Here is a 22017-nt window from a genome sequence, read left to right on the forward strand (position 1 = left end):
ATAAACTCTTTTTCTCAAGCACATGGATATACCCTACTGTTATGCACAGTTACTGAATTGCAAACCACTGCATTTAGAGAGCAGGGAGGACTCATGGAGGAAGAAAGTATAAATATGAATATTAACCTTAGGAATAGATGTAGGGTAATTTTTGCTCTTCCCCATGCTGACTTGAGTTTTCCTCCTAAGTTACTCAGAAATAGAGATTTCTTTAATCAGGCTTGTCCTAAGGCAGTACTTATACTTTTCCTAGATTATTTTCTAACTCTTTAACTACTCACAGAGTTTTAACAGTAGAGCTAAAGTGGCATTTCTTTAATTAGATTTACATTAACATACATTTGTTTTTCTAAACAGAAAAAGTCTAAATATTTTTTTAATAGTTCATAACTTACCTATGTTTATTCACTTCAATTTGTGTATATGGATATAGCCATGGTTTCTATTCTAGAGAAGTTAAATGAGATGTGTTCACTTTATCTTTCTTAAATAACAGTGTAATCCAGAATAGAATACTTTTACAGCTAGATCTGGTATTAAGCAAAATGACAAGGTCTGGAAAGTAGGCATCATGTTTTTCCCTTCCTCCATCTTCTCCCAGGTGTTCAGTCCCTCTCATGGCTCAACATTTCAGCAACCAGAGGTCACTTTTCCAAGCAATTTTCCATATTTCAAACTTTTTCTACTTCTTACTATTAATGCATTTTATCTTTGTTATGCCTTCCAAATTTTAGAGCTAGAGGGCACTTAAGTTCAGTCTAGTTTTGTCATATTTACACATTTAAGCAATAGACAAGCAGGGAAGTGAAGTGACACTCCTAAGGCGATGCAATAGGCAGTGGCAATACTGGGACTAGCTCAAGTTGCACTGTGACTTGTCCATTCCAGGTATTAAGGAATCTGAGTAAAACCCTCTACCAAAGAGTTGCTGATGATATTGGCAATTCCAGACAGTAACAAAATGTGGGGCTGATCATTTGGAACTAGAAAACTTTCTCACGTGTCTACCATGAGGCAAGAGTTAGCTGCATTTTTTCCATAGTAATGACCAGTCACTTCACACTGATGTAGGGAAAGAATGTGAAATGCATATGGTATTATATTTTTATTTGGCACCTGTGAGATTTTTACTTGTCACATATAACCTACATTCCATCCAGTAAAACTGAGAAGCTGAATCTGGAGACAGTTATTAAAGCTACCATGATATTCAGGTTACAGTTTTTATTTTCCTCAAATAATTGATATTGATTATTTTCTGTTTCATTATATACAAAATTACTGGAAAAAAGGAATTATTAATGTTGACTTGATTAATACCTTAAAAATGCAGACAGATCTGGACTAAATCATACTTAAACATTCCTAACTCTCATTGCTATTGCTACTACTAATATGAAATAATTTATTTTTATTCTTGAAATAAACTTTAAACTGGTAGATAATTGTTTTCTAATTTGTAGAAATGTTTTTACAAAGATATGCGTTAATAGTCAATTTTGAAAAACTTTCAAATATTAGAATACTGATATCTGATTTATTTAAAGCTTTAGTCTTCTTTATTGGAAGAAATATATTGGTTTAGCAAAATCAGTTGATACAGTGTTACTGTCAATACAAATTAAATTGTTAGTCATGCTTTCAGTAAATAATATTTCTTTGAAATTCTTTGACTATCTTCTCTACTGTATAAACCACTCTTCTGTTTACTATATTTTCATAGCATTCTATGCTATTTTGTTCCAATAGAATTTCATTTTGAGCAAAACATTTTCAGTCTCAGCTGTTGGCATCTATATTGTTGAAAATTTGAGAAATACACCAAGTATAGAGAGATGAGTTACTGATAAGCTTTTCACTTAAACTTTTACTCTGTAGTTGACATTAGAATACTTCAGGTCTAGTGACAAATTTCTATTCTGTACGATTTTAATGTAAGAAGAAAGGTAAAACAGAAGAAAGAAATCAAGGTGGAAAACCAGGTATAATTCTGTGTTGAATATTAAAACACATCTGGTAAAACTACACTCAAGAATAGAAGTGTAGAGATAAGCATGTCACATGAACACTTCAAGAAGTTACTATTAATATTGATTGGATTTTCCTCAGGCTGTAATACATTTTGCCTATCAGAAAGTAACAACTGCATAAATTTCACTCAGTAAGAAAGCTTTTCTTAAAGTAATCATCTGTGCATTTCTGTGTTCATTGTGTGTATACACATATATACACATAAATATACATATATACTCATATATATGTATATACACATATACATACATAAAAGCATACAAAGTACTTGTACATATACACAGGGCTAAAACATTAAACATTATATAAAGTAAGGATAAAAGTTAAAAGCATGCTTTCCCAATTGCTCCCACCCACCATAAGCCTACCATCCAAGAAAATAATTGTGTCCTGTGAATACTTCGAGAATGTATATATGTGTGTCGGTGTTGAAAATAATTTATGGAAAAATTGACCCGACCTGAGGCTCCCAAACAATGGCGACCAGCCACTCCTACACTCCTGATTAAAACCACCTTTGAAAAACTTACAAAAAACAGTCTAAAACAATTTATCTGCTTTTCTCACTCTTCTAAAAAAAGCAAAACTATAGAATGTTTTAAGTGGGATTGTACTAGGTTTAAAGAATAGAATATTTGGACCAGCCTCTCAGGTTGCTGAAAGACCTAATCATATCAGCGTGACCTCTCTCTGCTTCAGGCCTAGAGAAAAGTTGTAATGGGATCATCTGAGAAGCTGGCATAAATCTCCAGGAGCTTGGAAAACTGACGGATCAGAAGACTAAGGTTGGTGAGTTTCTCTATTCAAACAGATAAGGGTACTGCCACGGGTTGGCATGCACTTCTTGAGCAGAGAATGAGAGTGTTTCTTCAGACCACATACAGTCTTCCTGCAAGAGAATACTTTTGTAAAACTATCTTAGATCCTACCTAAGAGGGCTGCATGTTAGCCGAAAGAATGTGGAGGGTCTGCACAAAGCTTATACAGATAGAATCATAAACAACCAAGTAGAAGAGATACAATAATTGCCACCAAGATGCTGGGATGAGCATTTTTTAAATCTGTCAAATGCAGAAAATAGCAACACTAGCCCACTGAAATACTAACTAAGGAAGACTTTTCCTACTCAGATTTACCGCATGGTAGGGATGTCAATAAATATTATGTGATGAAAGCTTATGTTCTGGACAAATCTGGGTGTACTCTGTGCCATGGACATTAAAATACCATGTCTGTGCTCAGACACATATAGTCATTATTTTGAAGTTCCAGAGAAACCATCACATTGCACATTTTCCTGACAGAGAAATTCTTTTTGTTATTGTTGTTGTTGTTGTTGCTGTTGTTGTTGTTGTTGTTGTTGTTGTTGTTGAGATGGAGTCTCGCTCTGTCGCCCAGGCTGGAGTGCAGTGGCACGATCTCAGCTCACTGCAAGCTCCTCCTCCCAGGTTCACACCATTCTCCTGCCTCAGCCTCCCAAGTAGCTGGGACTACAGGCACCCGCCACCATGCCCGGCTAATTTTTTATATTTTTAGTAGACACCGGGTTTTACCGTGTTCGCCATGATGATCTCGATCTCCTGACCTCGTGATCTGCCTTGGTCTCCCAAAGTGCTGGGATTACAGGTGTGAGCCACTGTGCCCGGCCCCCTGACACAGCAATTCTTATCAGCTTTTTTTATATTGCACTTCTTGAATTTGTGTTCATTTGTTACATTCCACAGGGCTGATGTCTATGCCAAAGTAGGTCATTAATTTGTCCAGGGTGTAGTAAGACATATTGAACCCAGGCGATTCCTTAGGCATTCATTAAGATACAAAAAATTCACATATTCTCCTAATCCCATAGGGTGGGAAACTAACTGAACCTAACTAGTCTTACTAATGCTCTCTCTCTCTCTCTCTCTCTCTCTCTCTCTCTCTCTCTCTGCTCTGCCATTCAGAACTATTCCAGTTAGCTCTTTACATTCAGAATTCTCTAAGCTAATAGTCAATATTATCAATGCCTTTGGAAGTCATCAAAACTCAGAGACCTTTGTCAAGCTCTCACTACTCTGTCTCTGTGGGACTGGAGTAAGCCTTAACTGGAGTTGTAATACAACTCAACAGTTTTCAGGTAGGAAATCAATGTTCATTTCCTCATAATTGTAAGTATCCTACATTTTATGAATTTTCCTCTTAAAATCCTCCTACCTTTTCTTGAAATAAAATCTGCGTCTTGATTCTCAAAGTGATAAGATGTAATGAACTAAACTATTCCGGCCCATAACAGTTTCTTTACTTTTCTTTTCCTTTTCTTTTTTTGTATTTCTAGTACTTCATAAACACTAGAAAATGATGATGGGTTTAAACACCAGAAATTCTCCTCACCACCCTCGATTCCTTAGAAGAGATAATTAGCAGTGTTCTGTGATTTCTTCTTAGAACCTATTAAGGGAGGAGACCACCCCTCATATTGTCTTATGCCCAATTTCTGCCTCCAGAGAAAGAAGTCAAAACTAAAAGGCAGAAATGAAATCCACAGGCAGACAGCCCGGCGCCGCACCCTGGGCCACCAAGTTAAAGATCGACCCCTGACCTAACTGCAGACGTTGTATAGGAATACACTGTGAAAATCCTATCTTGTTTTGTTCAGATCCAATTACCAGTGCATGCAGCCCCCAGTCACGTACTCCCTGCTTGCTCAATCAATCACGACCCTCTCACGTGCACCCCCTTAGAATTGTGAGCCCTTAAAAGGGACAGGAATGCTCACTTGGGGAGCTCGGCTCTTGAGACTGAAGTCTTGCAGATGTCCCCGGCGGAATAAACCCTTTCCTTCTGTAACTCGGTGTCTGAGGAGTTTTGTCTGCCGCTCATCCTGCTACATTTCTTGGTTCCCTGACCAGGAAGCGAGGTGAATGGTGGATGGTGGAGGCATCTCCTTAGGCGGCTTAAGCCTGCCCTGTGGAACATCCCTGTGGGGGACTCCGACCAGCCCGAGCGTTGCAGATCCTGAGAGCGCTCTGGGGTAGGCATTTGCCCTGGTGGGATGCCTGGCCAGAGCAGTGTGTGGCAGGCCCCCGTGGAGGATCAATGCAGTGGGTGAACACCGGGAAGGAATGGGCACTTGGAGTCTGGACATCTAAAACTTGGTAAGACTAGTCTTCGAAACGCCCACTCTGTTTGAGTGGAAGCATGGCCTGATCACTCATGGTGTGCCTTTATCGGCCCTTTGGTTTTTGTTTTGATTTGGTTTGAACTGCTTGACAGGACCGGTCTTGGAAACTTTCCCACTCCATTTGAGTGGAAGTGTGGCCTGATCACCCACGACGTGGCCTGATCACCCACGGCGTGCCTTTATCCGCACTTTGGTTTTGGTTTTGACTTGGTTTGAATTGCTTGACAGGACTGGTCTTGGGAACTTGCTTACTCTATCTGAGTGGAAGCATGGCCTGATCACCCAAGGTGTGCCTGTACCGGCACTTTGGTTTTTGTTTTTGACTTAACTGGGATTGCTTGATACTTTGGTTTTTGTTCTGCACCTGGCTTGGATTTCTGGATACTCTGATTTTGGTTTTGATTTTGGTTTGGTGTAAACTACAAAAGTGTGTGTGTGCCCTTTTTACCCATTCTTTGTTTTGTGGTATGCGTGTGGTGTAAGCATGGTGTTTTGTCTAGAGGAAGCATGGGTAAGGCACAAAGTAAGCCCACCCCACTAGGAACTATGTTGAAAATTTTCAAAAAAAGAAAAAAAGGATTTAAGGGACACTATGGAGTACTGTGATACCAGGAAAGCTTAAAACTTTGTGTAAGCTAGACTGGCCAGCATTAGAGATAGGTTGGCCATTAGAATGAAGCCTGGACAGGTCCCTTGTTTCAAAGGTATGGCACAAGGTAACCTGTAAGCCAGGGAACCCAGACCAGCTTGTTTTAGATCCCCCGCCTCCACCACATGGCGGTTGAGAGAACAGCAGCTTAAGTGGCTGGCAGAGGCAAGGAAAGACCAGCAGAGAGAGGGAAAGGAAACAGACAGAGAGGAAAAGAGGCAAAGAGAGAGAGAGGAAGAGACAGACAAAGAGGGTGTCAAGGAGAGAGAGAAAGACGGAGACAGAGAGAGAGAGGAAGAGACAGAGGCAAAAAGAAAGTCAGAGAGAGACAAAGTCAAAGAGAGAGAGATATGCAAGTAGTTAAGAAAAAAAAAATGTACCCTATTCCTTTAAAAGCCAAGGTAAACTGAAAACTTGTAATTGATAATTGAAGGTATTTTCTGTAACTCCTAACACTCCAATACCACTTTGTTGTCAGTGTAAACAAGGGTGTATTCCGAAATCACTGAGGCCTTCCTTCTGCTAAAAAAAAAAAAAAAAAAAAAAAAATTATCATCTTTGGGAAAAAAAAAAGGAGGGGAGTGGAATTTATATAAAAAGAGTGTTATATGGTAAATTCTTGTCCTGAAATAAATTAACTAGTTGTTGAAAGAAAAAAAATGTTTGTAATAACTCAGAAAGTTAAGGCATGTCAAAAAAAAAAAATGCCTGTAAAAGTCATGAAACAAAAAAAAGAAACAAAGGGTTATAAAAAACTGTGTGTTAAAAAAAGAATTATGGCCAGACGCGGTGGCTCACGCCTGTAATCCCAGCACTTTGGGAGGCCGAGGCGGTCGGATCACAAGGTCAGGAGATCGAGACCATGGTGAAACCCCGTCTCTACTAAAAGTACAAAAAATTAGCCGGGCGCGGTGGCGCGTGCCTGTAGTCCCAGCTACTCCGGAGGCTGAGGCAGGAGAATGGCGTGAACCCGGGAGGCGGAGCTTGCAGTGAGCCGAGATCGCGCCACTGCACTCCAGCCTGGGCGACAGAGCCGAGACTCCGCCTCAAAAAAAAAAAAAAAAAAAAAGAATTATGCAAAAAATGTAGTATAATTTAAAAGTAAGTAGGCCTCCTGAATGTAAAACTATTGGGAAAAAAAAAAAAAAGTTTAAATGCAAGGTGTATAAGAAAAGCAAAATATATCTTTGGTAAAGGGATTATAAGGAGGCATAAGAATATACATTTTTAAAAATTATTGTTTTGAAGGTTTAAGCAAGTTCTAAAACGTTAATTGTAAAGAATATTCTGTGTGTAAGCATATTAGCTAAAGTTAAAGAAGTATCATCCAGTTTTTCTGTGAACTGGACATTAAAGTAAAAGCATAACAGGTTTTTCTTAAAGCACCAACCTGCTCTTTAGCAAAAATTATAAAAGATTAAAAACAGTCTATAAAATCTTACATTATGGTCAAACATTAAAAATTAAATAAATATGTCCACAAGGTTTTATTAAAATTAGGTTTAACATTAATGACACACTAATATAAAGATAAAATTTAGCTTATCTTGTATAAAAATCATACAGGAAGCATTATTAAATGTAAAGTGGTATTTGGCTTTCTTTGGTTTAAAAACTAATAAAAATAGGTGCGAAAGGAAATTTCTCAGTAAAAAGGCACTAAGGACTATAAAGTCCACTGCCAAAGGCCCCACATTTAAAACAAAAGGTCAATTTTTAAAAATTGTATATTTCGTTTATCTTCCACTTTCCTTTCTCACAAAAGAAAAAAAAGTAAAAAAAGATGGACTCATCACACCAGTCCCTCCAGAGTCATGGGCCATAGTCCCAGGGGAAAACTCACGTGCGTCCGTGTAAAGAGACCACCAAACAGGCTTTGTGTGAGCAATAAGGCTGTTTTTCACCTGGGTACAGGTGGGCTGAGTCCGAAAAGAGAGTCAGCGAAGGGAGATAGGGGTGGGGTTGTTTTATAGGATTTGGGTAGGTAAAAGAAAATTGCAGTCAAAGGGGGATTGTTCTCTGGCGGGCAGGAGTGGGAGCCACAAGGTGCTCAGTGGGGGAGCTTTTTGAGTCAGGATGAGCCAGGAGAAGGAATTTCACAGGATAATGTCATCACTTAAGACAAGGATTTTCACTTCTTTTGTGGTGGAATGTCATCAGTTAAGGCGGGGCAGGGCATTTTCACTTCTTTTGTGATTCTTCAGTTACTTCAGGCCATCTGGGCTGGGCGTATACATGCGAGTTACAGAGAATGCGATGGCTTGGCTTGGGCTCAGAGGCCTGACAAAAACCCTACAAAACTAAAGCTAAGAAAAATTTAACTCTTTTAATCAATTCTATTACTCTTTCTTCTTTCCTCGTTCTATTGCAGACCATCTAGTTATTAATATAACCAAGTCAATTTCGCCTCAAACTATTGCATTTAATGCTTGCTTTGTTACGCCCTGTGAGGACTTGCTAAGTCAAAGACAGCTTTCTACTTCAAAAAAAGTACTTCTGTCCCCCCGACTCTCCTCAGACTAGACATTAGTAAACTAGGACCATTTAATCCGGGGAGATTTCGACAAAGACCCCAGTGCCAACCAGGAGTGTTGCCCCCGATGTACAACTTTCATGCCATAGTTGGTCCAACGTTCTGTGGACCGCTTAAGAGCAAGGATGGACTGCCCCAACTGGTTTTTGTAATTTCCCTAAAACCATACATTCATTTTACTAGAGGATCATAGAAGTTAAAGACTTAAAACACACTTTAGCAATTAAGACAGGATAGCAAGATGCAAATGCCTGGTTAAAATGGATCAAATATTCCATCTGCACATTAAACAAAAGCAATTGTTATGCTTGTGCACATGGCAGGCCAGAGGCCCAGATTGTCCCCTTTCCACTAAGGTAGTCCTCCAGTCGACCAGGCGTAGGCTGCATGATAGCTCTTTTCCAGGATTCTACAGCCTGGATAATAAGTCATGCCAAGCTCTCTCTGCTATATCCCAAAGTCCCTGCGGGTCAGCACCCGAGGGCCATCCAGCTTCTGTCTCCCAACACTAAGTTCACTTCGTGTCTCTCACGACAGGGAAGAAACTTAGCATTCCTTGGAGACTTGAAAGGATTCAGTGAGCTTAAGAATTTTCAAGAGCTTATCAACCAGTCAGCCCTTGTTCATCCCTGAGCGGATGTGTGGTGGTATTGTGGTGGACCTTTACTGGGCACTCTGCTGAATAACTGGAGTGGCACTTGTACTTTAGTCCAATTGGCTATCCCTTTCACCCTGGCATTTCATCAACCAGAGGGAAAAAAATAATAAGACATAATAAAGCGAGAGAAGCCCCTTATAGGTCTTTCGACTCTCATGACTATTTAGATGCAATTGGAGTCCCATGAGGAATACCAGATCGATTTAAGCTTGAAATCAAATAGCTGCAGGATTTGAGTCAATATTTTAGTAGGTGACAGTTAATAAAAATGTAGATTAGATAAACTATATCTATTACAACCAATAGCAATGAGCTTTTCATGAGTTAAAAGAAAAACTCATGTTGGCCCCGGCCCTGAGGCTACCCGACCTGACAAAACTCTTTACACTCTGTGTGTCAGAAAGAGAAAAAATGGCAGCTGGAGTTTTAACCCAGCCTGTGGGGCCTGGCCAAGGCAAGTGGCCTATCTCTCGAAACAACTAGACAGAGTTTCCAAAGGCTGGCCCCCAGGTCTAAGGGCCCTAGCAGCAAAGGCCCTGTTAGCACAAGAAGCATAAACTAACCCTTAGGCAAAACCTGAATATAAAGCTCCCCCATGCTGTGGTAACTTTAATAAATACCAAAGGACATCATTGGTTAAAAAAATGCTAGATCAACCAAGTGCCAAAGCTTGCTATGTGAAAATACCCACATAACCGTTGAAGTTTGCAACACCCTAAATCCCACCACCTTGTTCCTGGTATCAGAGAGCCCAGTTGAACATAACTGTGTAGAGGTGTTGGACTCAGTTTATTCCAACAGGCCCAACCTCTGAGACCATCCTTAAACATCAGTAGACTGTAAGCGGTACGTGGATGGGAGCAGCTTCGCCAACCCCTGCAAAGTGACTCTGAAAAAGACGACAAGCCCTGCTCCAGTCACACCCAGAAGCTGACTGGTCCATGCATGGCCAAAGCATGAAGAAACTCATCGGGGGACTCATTTTCCTTAAAATTTGGACTTGTACAGTAAGGACTTCAACGGACCTTCCTCAGACTGAGGGCTGTTCCCAGTGTACACATCAAGTCACTGAGGTAGGACAAAAGGTTGCTATGATCCTGTTATTTTATGGTTATTATAAGTGTACTGGAACTCTAAAAAAAACTTGTTTGTATAATATTATTCTATACAAGGTATGTAGCCCAGGAAAAGACCAACCTGATGTGTGTTATGACCCATCTGAGCCTCCCATGACCACAGTTCTTAAAATAAGATTAAGGACTAAGGACTGGTGGGAGCTCATAAATGATATGAGTATAAATGATATGAGTAAAGTGTTAACCAAAACAAAACAAAACAAAACAAAAAAGGGTGCCCAAACAAGTTACCTTAAAATTTGATGCCTGTGCTGTCATTAGTAGTAATAAGTTAGGAATAAGGTGTGGTTCTCTTAATTAAAAAAGAGTCTACATGACAGAAAATAAGTACCTCTGTCATAAATTAGGACTGTGTGAAAATAAATGTAAATACTGGTCTTGTGTCATATAGGCTACTTGGATAAAAGAAAAAAAATGATGAAAAGGATCCAGTCCACCTTCAGAAAGGAAAAAAACAGCCCTTCCTGTACTAAGGGGCAATGTAACTCCTTAGAGCTAGTAATAACCAATCCCCTTGATCCTCGCTGGAAAAAAGGGGAGCGTGTGACATTAGGAATCGATGGGGCCAGACTGGATCCTCGAGTAAATATCTTGGTTTGAGGACAAGTGTACAAACGCTCTTCTGAACCAGTGTTTCAAACTTTCTATGATGAACTAAATGTACCACTACCAGAAATTCCAGGAAAAACAAGAAATTTGTTTTTGCAATTAGCCGAGCACAGTCTCTCAATGTCACTTCATGTTATGTATGTGGCGGAACTGTAATGGGAGATCAATGGCCATGGGAAACCCAAGAATTAGTGCCTACAGACCCAGTTCCTGATGAACTTCTGGTTCAAAAGAATCACCCTGATAATTTCTGGGTCCTAAAAGCCTCAATTATTGGATAATATTGCATAGCTAGAAAAGGAAAAGAATTCATTCAGCCTGTAGGATGACTTAGTTGTCTGAGACAGAAACTGTATAATGGTACCACAGAAACAGTCACTTGGTGGAGTTCAAATCACACAGAGAGAAATCCATTTAGCAAATTCCCAAAGTTGCAAACTGTGTGAACCCACCCAGAGTCCCACCGGGACTGGACAGTCCCCACTGGATTATACTGGATATGTGGGCATAGAGCTTACGCCAAATTACCTGACCAGTGGGCAGGTTGTTGTGTTACTGGCACTATTAAACCACCTTTCTCCCTACTGCCCATAAAAACAGGTGAACTCCTGGGCTTCCCTGTCTATGCTTCCCGCAAAAAGAGAAGCATAGCTATAAGAAATTGAAAAAAATGATAAATGGCCCCCTGAGAGAATCATACAATATTATAGGCCTGCTACTTGGGCATAAGATGGCTCATGGGGATACTGGACCCCCATTTACATGATCAACCGAACCATATGGTTACAAGCTGTCTTAAAAATAATCACTAATAAAACCGACAGAGCCTTGACTATTCTGGCCCGGCAAGAAACTCAGATGAGAAATGCTATCTATCAAAATAGATTAGCTCTCAGCTACCTGCTAGCAGCTGAAGGAGAGATCTGCAGGGAATTTAACCTTACTAATTGCTGCCTACACATAGATAATCAAGGGCAAGTAGTTGAAAACATGGTTAGAGATATGACAAAACTGGCACATGTGCTCGTGCAAGTATGGCATAGATTTGATCCTGGGGCTATGTTTAGAAAATGACTCTCAGCACTAGGAGGATTTAAAACCCTTATAATAAGAGTTATAATAGTAATAGGAACCTACTTACTGCTCCCTTGTTTGACACCTATACTTCTTCGAATGATAAAAAGCTTCATCGCTACCTTAGTTCACCAAAATGCCTCAGCACAAATGTACTATATAAATCACTATGGATCTGTCTTGCAAGAAGACATGGGTAGTGAAAATGAAAGTGAGAACTCCCACTAATAAAATGAGTGAGAGTCTCAAAGCAGGGAATAAGGGAGGATACCACCCCTCATATCGTCTTATGCCCAATTTCTGCCTCCAAAGAAAGAAGTCAAAACTAAAAGGCAGAAATGAAATCCACAGGCAGACAGCCCGGCACCGCACCCTGGGCCACCAAGTTAAAGATCGACCCCTGACCTAACTGGTTCTGTTATCTATAGATTACAGACATTGTATAGGAATACACTGTGAAAATCCCTATCTTGTTTTGTTCGGATCCAATTACCGGTGCATGCAGCCCCCAGTCACATACCCCCTGCTTGCTCAATCAATCATGACCCTCTCCTGGGCACCCCCTTAGAATTGTGAGCCCTTAAAAGGGACAGGAATTGCTCACTCAGGGAGCTCGGCTCTTGAGACTGAAGTCTTGCAGATGTCCCCGGCCAAATAAATCCCTTCCTTCTGTAACTCGGTGTCTGAGGAGTTTTGTCTGCCGCTTGTCCTGCTACACTATGTGGGATTGTTAGGTCCACTGTGGTTTTATTTTACTTTATTTTGTCTTTTATAAGTTGAGGGGTACCTGTGCAGGTTTGTTATACAGGTAAACTCCTGTCGTGGTGGTTTGTTGTACAGATTATTTTGTCACACAGGTATTAAGCCTAGTACCCATTAGTTATTTTCCCTGATCCTCTTCCTCCTCCCCTCCCTTAAACTTCCAGTAGGTCCCAGTGTGTGTTGTTCCCTTCTATGTGTCCAAGTGATCTTATCATTTAGCTCCCACTTATAAGTGAGAACGTGTGGTATTGGGTTTTCTGTTCCTGCACTAGTTTGCTAAGGATAATGACTTCTAACTCCATTCAAGTTTCTGCAAAGGACATTATCTTGTTCTTTTTTATAGATGCATAATATTCCATGGTTTATATGTACCACATTTTCTTTACCCAGTCTACCATTCATGAGCATTTACGTTGATTCCATGTCTTTGCTGTTGTGAAGAGTGCCACAGTGAACATAGACATGCACATGCCTTTATGATAGAATGATTTGTATTTCTTTGGTTATATTCTCAGTAAAGGGATTGCTGAGTCAAATGGTAGTTCTATTTTTTAGGTCTGAGAAATCGCCACACTGTTTTTCATAATGGGTGAACTAATTTATACTCCCACCAACAGTGGGTATGTGTTCCTTTTTCTCTGCAACCTTGCCAGCATCAGTTATTATTTTTTTTTTTAACACCTTAATAATAGCCTGACTGGTGTGATATGGTTTCTCGTTGTGGTTTTGATTTGCATTTCTGTAATGATTAATAATGTTGAGCTTTGTTCATATGTTTTTGGTCACATATATGTCTTCTTTGGATAAGTAACTGTTCATGTCCTTTGCCTTCCTTTTAATTGAATTGTTTTTTTCTTGAAAATTTGTTTAAGCTGCTTATAATTTCTGAATATTAGACCTTTGACAGATGCATAGTTTGCAAAAATTTTCTTCCATTCTGCAGGTTGTCTGTTCACTCCAATGATACTTTCTTTGTCTGTACAGAAGTTCTTTAGTTTAATTAGATCACATTTGTCACTTTTTGCTTTTGTTGTAATTGCTTTCAGTGTCTTCATCATAAAATCTTTGCCCTTTCCTATGTCCAGAATTGTGTTGCCTACGTTGTCTTCTAAGGTTTTTATAGTTTCGGGTTTTACATTTAGGTATTTAATCCATCCTGAGTTAATTTTTGTATATACTGTGCCAAAGATCAGATGGTTGCAAGTGTGCTGCCTTATTTCCTTGCTCTCTATTTTGTTCCATTGGTGTATGTGTCTGTTTTTGTACCAGTACCATGCTGTTTTGGTTAGTGTAGCCCTATAGTATAGTTTAAAGTCAGGTAGCATGATGCTTCCAGCTTTGTTATTTTTGCTTAGAATTGCCTTGGCTATTGTCTGGGCATGGTGGTTCACGTCTGTAATCCAAGACCTAGGTGGACTGATCATGAGGTCAAGAGATCGAGACCATCCTGGCTGACATGGTGAAACCCCATCTCTACTGAAAATACAAAAATTAGCTGGGCGGGGTGGTGTGTGCCAGCCGTCCCAGCTACTCAGGAGGCTGAGGCAGGAGAATCGCTTGAACCCGGGAGGCAGAAGTTGCAGTGAGCCGAGATCTCACCATTGCACTCCAGTCTGGTGACAGAGTGAGACATCATCAAAAAGAAAGAGGGAAGGAAAGAAGGAAGGAAGGAAGGAAGGAAGGAAGGAAGGAAGGAAGGAAGGAAGGAAGGAAGGAAGGAAGGCAGGTTATATGGGATCATTTTGGTTCTATATAAATTTTAAAATAATTTTTTCTAGTTCTATGGAGAATGTCATTGGTAGTTTGATAGAAATAGCATTGACTCTATACATTGCTTTGGGCAGTATGGCCATTTCAGCAATACTGATTCCTACTATCCATGAGCAATGAATGTTTTTCTACTTGTTTGTGTCATCGCTGATTACTCTGAGCAGTATTTTGTAATTTTCATTCTAAAGATCTTCCACCTTCCTGATTAGTTGTATTCCTAGGTATTTGATTCTTCTTGTGACAATTTTGAATGGGATTGCATTTCTGATTTGACTCTTGGCTTGACTCTTATTGGTATATGGGAATGCTAGTGATTTTCGTTTGTTGATTTTGTATCCCAAGACTTCACTGAAGTCATTTATCAGCTTAACGTTTATTTCTTTCTCATGCTTGATTGCTCTGTCCAGGAGTTCCAATACTATGTTGAATAGGAGTGATGAGAGGGGACAACTTTGTCTTATACTGGTTTTCAAGGGGAATTATTTCAGCTTTTTCCTATTCAATATGATGTTTGCCCAGTCATTTTGACATTGACTGTGGGCACACTGTTTTTAGCTATAAGATTTTAGGTGGATTGCTAGAATACCCAGACTGGGGCTGTTGCACTTTTTTTTTTTTTACATTTTTATAGCTGTTAATAAGGCACTTGTTATCCTGTAGAAAGAAAGCATGTATTGATAAGGATTTAATAATCACTGAAATATACCAGTCACTTTTTTAGTTCCAAGAATACAGCAGATATCAAGAAGAACAAATTGTTTTTATAGGGCTATATTCACTTATTCATTAATTTATTACATTCCATAGGCAATAAGTGATAAATCAAAGTATAGAACACGATTGTTTTAGATATACAGTGGGATAAATTAAACAGGGTGATATGAGACAAACAATGACTGGGGTGGTCTTGGAAGATAATATCAAAATCCAAATAACAAGAAGGAGCATTTGAACATTTAGAGACAGCAAGTGCAAAGGTCTTAAAGCAGAATGTTGAGTGTGTTTGAGAGCATGGCTAAAGTAAAGTGATCATTGTCTTTGATGAGAGGGTTAAAAGGTTAACAGTCTCCTGAAGGAGACATACATACATAGTGGTCTAATTGAAGCCTAAGCCAGAATAGACCCTACATTCCAAGGTAGCTAGAAATGTGATTAGTTTCATGTAGTTGAATAAACCTGAAAGAGTAGTTTCCTAGATTTCTAATACGTACCCAAGGAAGTAGCTTAGTTTAATAAGGCTTAGTCCCAAAGCCATGCCATAAGGAAGGTTAACTCCAAGCTTGGAGATAACACTAAGCTTTTATGGTTAGTAACGTATCATATCGATGTGATGAAATTGTGCAAAATTTCTCTGTGTTCTGGGAATGACTGGGAAAATGGCAGTATAGTTCCATGCTCACCAAACTGTGGTGAAACATTTATTGACAAATGAGCAAAATTCTATTTATGAACATATCAGAAAGTAGGGGCTCTTGGCACAATCATGAAGGGATTTTAGGAACTGATATGATATGACACCATAAAGTGACTTCTTACATGATCAGGATAGATAGATAGATAGATAGATAGATAGATAGATAGATAGGAAGATAGGAAGATAGATAGGAAGATAGCATTATGAGAAAATGAATACATCAATGAGTACACCCTCTGTATAGCTATTGTTCTAAGTGTTGAATATGCAGTCACATGTTTAATTTTAAGAGTGACCAAATGGGTTACTTACAGTCCTAAATTTAACTAAAATTGCATAGCAAATAGATGGTGGAGCTGGAAATCAGACCTTTCAGACAAGGTCTGGCTCTACTGCCCAGGCTGGAGTACAATAGTGTGATCTCAACGCACTGCAACCTTTGCCGCCAGGGCTCAAGCCATCCTCCCACCACAGCTTCCCGAGTAGGTGGGTCTACAGGCTCACACCACCACATCTGGCACATTTTTGTATTTTTTGTATACAGCATATTTTGCCATGTTGCCCAGGGTGGTCTTGAACTCCTGGGCTCAAGTGATCCACCCACCTTGGCCTCCCAAAGTGCTGGGATTACAGGTGTGAGCCACCGCACCCGGTGAGGGTCCTTGTTCTTAATCATTATATTGTACTTCCTGTCACATAGGGTGTGAAGCATGAGTGTGTACCAAACCTCCACCTTATATTGATATATAGATTTCTGCATTAAACTTCAAATAAAGAAATAATACATGCTCTGGTAAAATAAGTACAAACCAAATTATAAACAAGATAAGGCGTTTTCCTTTGAAGACAATATTAGATTTGAAAGATCAAAATACATTTTGAAGTTTATGTCATCGTAGTGTAGATCATACAGTGTATTTCTGGCAATTCTCCACTTTGCCATATTTGGGCTTGCTTTGGAGTTTATGGGCTTTTCTCTGTGCTTAATACATTTCTACTCATACCTTCTACTGGTAGCTCGTTACTGGTGAGTACAGAGCTCACATCTTTCAGGAAGCCTTTTCCAGATACTACAGCCTTGGCTAGGTATCCTGCTTATGTGCTCTGAAGAATGCCATTTATTAATGTAATTTTGAAGCAAAATATACATATTTTTAGTAGAAAATTCCTAAGTGTATACAACTCAGTGTTTTTGGAGGGTAATATAGGTTGTATATTATATATATATGTGTGTGTGTGTGTGTATACACAACCTTGTATACACACACACACACAAATGCACACACAGGGACAGATATATACTGTATATATGCTGTATTCATAAACTAAGTGACAATAAATTATTAAAGGTGTTAGTGATATCAGAGTTTCAGCTTTCACCTTTTGAAGCCATAAGGGAGAGCAACAGTTTCCCATAAAATGCAACCTGAGGTCACCAAGTAACATCACCAGCGTAAAACACGAAACCACTATAAAGCTTGCTTTTTTTGTTAATCTTTTCTAACATGTATTGCATCAGAATAGTTTGAAAGAATATAGGAATAATAAGGTTAACATAAATTATATGTAGAGTAGAAATTAATTGAGTATGAAAATGTAAAAATAAAACTATTTATTTCCTCAGAATTTTGGCTTGCAACCCTGTTCAGGCTGATCAACCATCCAAATAGTTCTCCCTTGAGAGTTCTCTGCTAACCGGACGCCCCAAATATAAGAATCTAAAAGTCTCCACTGGTTGAATGTTTTTGTGGATAATTGTTTTGTACCATTTAATTTTTTTCTCAAGTTTGTATCGTTGGTTCTGTGGCTTAAGATTTAATTTTAAAACTGTTTTTAAATGACAGTGGCTATTTTATCATGCCCTGTGACTTTCTTTCTTTTATGAAATAAATACGTATGTATTAGGAAGATTTAGATTAGTTAGCCTTTTTTCTGGTTTCATGTAGTTTTGTGTTCATCAGATCCTCTCGTGATCATGTAAACACTGGGCAGAGTATTAATTATTTTGTTAGAGGAGTAAATGGCATACACTGAAAGCTAAACTGGGAAACAAAAAGTACCCTTACGAAGAATGAAGGAAGAAATTTCAGCCAAATTAGGATGCATGAAATGTGGAAAATTACTGTTTGAATGTTTATCTGCGGAGTAATATAACTGTTCTCAGGAATACCTGTGTTGGATGATTTATAGTTTTTGACTTGCTTTTGATCTTCATAATTATATTTTCAATTTAAGGGTAATTTACTTATACCTACATGGGACAATTTTAGTAGAAATGTACAATTGCATTGTTAAATTAGCAATTTAAACACACCAGCTCCGTTTTAAATGCATAGCCTTGATGACTGTAAATGTTTTGTTCATAATTATTGCCCTCATAATTCATATAGGCTGAAAGTGTAATGAATTTGTGGAAACCAGAGTAGCTAATGATACCATTCCTGCAGCATTACTAAATTAAATCTCCAAAGGCAATTTTACTGTAGGACCAAAAATCCCTACTTGCAAACTAGAAATTTTGCAACGTTGTATAACTTGCTTGGTTTATAGCATTTCAAACATCAGCAATTATGCATTCAATGTGTAACTCCCTAATTCAGGCAATTTTCCTTATTCGAATAAGTGGGCATAGAAATGTAAAAATCACTAAGATTGAACAATTTTCAATTATTAAACTTCTTTGCATGAAGACTAACTGCTGATTGAGAAAAACACATTTACCTAACTTTCTTGTAAGATATTCCGTGTCGCTAAATTCACAAGTTGGAATTTTGAAGCTGAAACATTTGTATAGCACATACTTAAACTGTATAAACATTCTGGGGTATACTGTGAGAAAATTAAACTGTCTTACCACAAAATAAACCTATGCAGCAGCTACCTATGTAATAATTCTGTGATCTGGGGGCCAAGAAGCAGATGGGGAAGTGTTTCCCAGAGCACCTCTACAGCTGGAATGTCACGTGGCAGCTATGGGAGAATCTATGCTTTCCTCAAGAGCTCCATACCCAGCATCCTGGAATTAGGCTCTGCATTAGACCCAGTGAACATCCTGAAAGCATGAAAAGTCGATGGACTGTGTACATTTCTCCTCTAAGAGATTTCATTTCTCTCAGGGGATAATGCTGAGTGGATCCTGCAGTTTCCGTTCTCTATCAATGGGGTGGTAAGCAGGCAACAGTCCACTCAAGGCTATGTGAGGGAGAGAACAAAAGGACACACCTGTATCAGACCCTCCATCCCACAGCCTGTCTTTGTCAAATCAAACCCATACTTGATGGCATGTTACTCAGGAAGATGACTTCTTTAAGACTCACCTGGAAATTCACAGGAAGGAAGGAAGGGAGTATAGGAACAAATCCATTTAAAACAAAGTCAAATAACTTAAGAAAGTTTAAGAAAATGAATGTTGCAAACCAAATGAGCTAAAATGATCTTTCAGATTTCTAAATTTAAAATAAATTGCTCAAGTCTGGGACTTCTAAATGTCTAGACTAGGCCTTCTTATACTAGGAATAAATACACAGAAAAGACTGGTGCAAAAGACAGAATCTGAAAAGATTGTTTACGAGATTTAATGAGGACACTATATACAGAGGGCATTAATAACGGTGTTGAGAGGCTCCAGAGACTAGCAACAGTGAGAGGACATTAGCAACCTAAGTCTTAAAGGGCTAAGGAAGAACTAGGACAACTCCACCTCCACCAGAATGGTAGCCTCTATGCAATGAATTCGTATGTGTCAAAAATAATAATGAGTTTCTAGATTTTTTTTTTTTTTTTTTTTAGTTTAAAGCAAAAGAGACTACTAAGGAAATGCGGCAATATTGGCAGATGGCGTCTGCCTAATTTAAACCCTGCTTCTATTATTATAGGAAAACTACATTGAGTGCTCCATAAAATCATGTTCAAACTTTTTTGGCACAAAAACAAACAAAAACATAAAACAGCATGTGGTCAGAAAAATAAAAGAGCTACAATGATTTGGGGACCCAGAATATAAGTAAATGGGGAAAGTATGGAAGGCATTGCAGAGAAAGGGCATTTGATCTGTACTTTGCAACAAGAGTAGAAATTTAACTTAAAAAGATTAATAGAATTAATGGTAAGGGTGGCTTGGAAATGTTGAAGATATTTGAGAACAGTTAGCAAATTGGAGTGTTCCATGTACTTATTTAGAACTGATGATCCAGAGGACAATTTTCTAATAAACTAATTAAATTAATCCTAGCTGCGACCCTGTCAAAATCTTTAATCAAAAATCTTTATTTTGATTTTTCACTCCACTATACCATCAAGGATTTTCTGTATATCTTGATTACCAAGTGAAGACCAGGAGAGCTATAAAAATGTTAATATTCATATTAATAATAGTTTATATTTTTATATTAACTTTCAAAGAAAACCATAAAATATTTCTTGACAAACATTTGGGTGACTGCACGAAACGTAGATGAATGTCAGCACTGTCTGACAGTAAATGTAAAACATGTTACTTTATCAAAAACTCCATTTTTTGTTTTTTTAGCTCTTTAGAATAGTTCACTAAAACTCAGTATATCAGCTAATCTCTAAAATGCTTCTGGCAGAACTTTGGACACATGAGTAAATGTTTTCCTGATAGCTGGTATTACATTACAAACAAACATTTTTCATTCATTCATTCTAATTGTACCCATTTCCCCCAATCAAATAATGAAGGTTTAACTATACAGTTGATGATTTTCTTTCTGTTTGTCAGAGAACTTAATAAAAACTCTACATTCTGAAGCTATCAGCCCAACTGACCATCATGATGAATGGAATTTCTTTTAAATAAAAGTATATTATTGCCAGAGAAGAGATTCATAACAATCAGATTTTTTAAGGATTCATCCCTGAAGGACAGCTTCATACATCTTTCTCTCTCTGAAAGACCAAGGAGTTCTCAACTTTCTAGGAAACCATGGTGGCTCTATGCTACCAGAAAAAAAATGCTGCGAAGTAGAGCATATGGCCTAGCACAGGAAACTCATTTTTATCTTTTTACATGCCCTTAGATCACTTTTAGGGCCAAATTTTGCTCTGGGATACTTAATTCTCATTGAATTCAAGGGCTGCTGCCTGCTGTGAGGTAAATGCGACTATAATTTTAGAAAGTTTTATTTCTAAAACAGAAAATAGCTCAAAGAATTCAAGAATGATCTGCTATGTAAACTAAAATGGTAATATAAATTCCAGGGCCACGTTTTCTAGTTCTCGGGCTTTGATTCATTTTAGCTTATATTTGCAAAATAGGAAACAGGTGATTGTCTGGACAGATTCGAGGTTTCAAATTTTGTTTGATCTTTCCAGTGAAAGAAAATCAATTGTTTTGTTTTCTAAAAGAGATAATTGCCATAATTATGTACCTGTCATGTAGAAATTACCAGAAAAGACAATGCTCAATTGATAAACACCTCAATATGATTTCCTAAACTCACAAGTGCCACAGGTTCTGTTTGTGCATCCAGAAACATGGCAAATAGGCAGAATGGGGTATTGTACAATCTATCAGGCTTTGGAGTGTTGTGGTAAATGAATCCATTAACACATAATGTTCCCATTTACTCTAGAATTATCATCAGACTGAATTATAGACTAAATGTATCCTCATTAACCCTCCGTACAGAGCTTATAAAATAATATTACTCACCATAACATTAATTACTAGAAATATCAATTAGAAAGATGTGAAGCTATTCAGATTTTGGGGGGCAAAATTTTCTAAATAGAGATGACATTTAATTATGTATGCTCAACATGCAGGCTCTCTCCATCAAATCTAAGACTGAACTCCGTATCTTTTTGTCTTTTATTCCAGAGATTTACAGAATTAAACCTTTACTTACTAAAGATTTCTTACCTAATGGACCAATTATTGAGACAAGTTGATTGAAACTCTAATTGCATTAGGTGCTTTATTTTTATTACCCATCAACAGTAAATTAATGATTTGAAGATGCTTAGACACAAAACTTCATTTCTCCAGCATGTGAACTTGGGCCAATTACCTACCCTCTTCTCTCTTGAATTGCCTCATATGTAAAACTGAGGTAATAATGCCATCAACCTCAAAGAATTGTTGCAAGTTTTAAATGAAGGAATATGGTAATATGTAAAGTGCCTAGAACAAAGCCTGGTGAATAATAGGTATTCAATTGAAAGATTCATTTCATTTTCATAAATCATACAGATTTTAA

Source organism: Rhinopithecus roxellana, chromosome 2 (assembly GCF_007565055.1).
Source record: "Rhinopithecus roxellana isolate Shanxi Qingling chromosome 2, ASM756505v1, whole genome shotgun sequence".
In the NCBI taxonomy this organism is placed as follows: domain Eukaryota; kingdom Metazoa; phylum Chordata; class Mammalia; order Primates; family Cercopithecidae; genus Rhinopithecus; species Rhinopithecus roxellana.